The sequence below is a fragment of the Prorops nasuta genome, unplaced genomic scaffold (genome assembly GCF_024137725.1).
Source record: "Prorops nasuta isolate Cenicafe-Biocafe unplaced genomic scaffold, Cenicafe_Pnas_1.2 PNAS00011, whole genome shotgun sequence".
Lineage (NCBI taxonomy): Eukaryota > Metazoa > Arthropoda > Insecta > Hymenoptera > Bethylidae > Prorops > Prorops nasuta.
In genome coordinates, this window is record NW_027116808.1 from 5,930,246 (window position 1) to 5,932,513 (window position 2,268).

Consider the following 2,268-nt stretch of genomic DNA (forward strand, 5'->3'; position numbering starts at 1 on the left):
TTGCAACTTTAAGAAGCAATTCTATGTCTTTTCAGAATAATTTTAGGCGCAAAATTTTTTCTGTTTAAATCTACGTATTTGCGTGAATATCTTTACTTTCGAAACTGAAACAAATTAAAAATGATTTACGATTTTCCATGAATGATTCCACTTTGGCTACTCTTATGAAAACATATTTGACTGACACAGCGAGATAGATACTTCTTTGTTAGTTCCTCCAATCACAACTTATAAACCAAATTAATTTTTAATTTCTGTTGTTATTAATTATAGTGGATTAAACCTACTGGGGATACTACTTAAAAAAGATGCATCATTAAAAGTACCTCCTGGGTGATGTGGAAATCTATTAAGAATCTGTCATTTGATTATTGAAACAGTCTACATCATTAAAGCAGATAGGTATATAAGTACAGGTATATCTTTCATGTAAAAAAAATGGTAAATATTATTGTATTTGTACGCATATTTATTTTTAACAGCAGAATTATAATAGGGAAAATAATTTATACTAATGTAACATACACACACACACTTTTATTCATATGGAATTTTTTCAGCATAAACAATAATACTAATGCTGATAAACATTAATTTGGTGCCACGCGTTTTATCTGAACCATAATAATTACGTGCGCCGCACCTGGCTTAGGTTTGCGCGCGCAGCTACGACCAGCGACTGCGAGCCCACGTGACTTGGTGGAGGGGATAGAGCTTGGAAATCAGCCGAAAGTTGCAAGCCGTTCCGAGCCCTGTCCTAGATATATGTTTTACTTCGTTTATTACGGTAAATCAGGTTAAGCTGCAAGATTGACAGTATTAACCTTGAAACAATTTGAACCTAATTATGAAATAAATAAAAGAAAAAACATGATTAGGCTGTTCTTATTTAAATTTGATGAGGTTATACTCATTAAAAGGATTTTTAATTACATAAAGGAATCAACAGATTAGATAAGTATAAAAATGAATTTTATGATTTAAAATGTAATATATATTTTCTGGTACTTTGTGTGATTTTATTGCAGATTAAATAGTGATGTGTTTATTATCTTACTGCTAAGGGTCGAGCTGTGTGGAGTGAAAGATTAAAATATAATATACACCGTGTCTCTTGATTGCTGAGGATGAAACTACGTGGATTGAGTTGCTGAAGATAGAGCTGACTAGATGAAGTAAGATTAATATTTATATATTTTTAACACTGCCAAGAAGAAGTATACTGTCAACATTTGTGTGCATCGGTGATTATCCAGAGTATATATAAATTGCAAGAAATTGTTAAGGTATTTGAAAACCATATGCTAAACTTCCAAGTATTGAAATCATTAACAAAATACATATTTAACTGTTTCTTTTCTTTAAATTGATGTGGATTTCAACTGTCCGATAGGTTATCATACTGGGGGTGAATAGAGTTGACTGGATGAAGTAAGATTAATAGTTATATATTTTCAACACTGTGCCAAGGAGAATTATACTTTTAACATTTATGTGCATCAGTGATTATCAGAATTGCAAGAAATTATTAAGGTAATTGAAATTCATATGTTAAACTTCCAGGTATTGAAATCATTAACAAAATACATGTTTAACTGTTTCTTTTCTTTAAACTGATATGGATTTCAATTGCCCGATAGGTTATATCATACTGAGGATGAAACTATGTGGATTGAGTCATTGCTGAGGATAGAGCTAACTGGATGAAGTAAGATTCATTTTCAACACTGTGCCAAGGAGAAGTATACTTTCAACATTTATGTGCATCGGTGATTATCAAGAGCATATTAATTGCAAGAAATTGTTAAAGTATTTGAAAACCATATGCTAAACTTCCAGGTATTGAAATCATTAACAAAATACATTTTTAGTTGTTTCTTCTCTTTAAACTGATGTGAGTTTCATCTGTCCGATAGGTTGTACCTTTGTCAAGAATTAGCAGCATAAATGTGACTAATTGGTGCTAAAAAGAAATGTGGTATGCAAAACGAGACAATGTCAGCTTTAATTATATGCTTGATTGTAGTTTATTTAAAGCTTTGCAAATTGCTTGTCCAGTCATGCCCCTGTATCACCCCAAGCAGCTGATGGAGTTATTGAAGTTTCGCAAAGTCAGATGTTGGTAAAAAGTCAAATGTTGATTAACAAATGGAATGATTCATGTTTCTTTAAAATATTATTTTCTTTGAAGAACTGAGATTTTTAAATGATGAATTTGAATTTAGGTTTACTCAGATGTTATCATTTAGTATTTTACAGTCATTATGC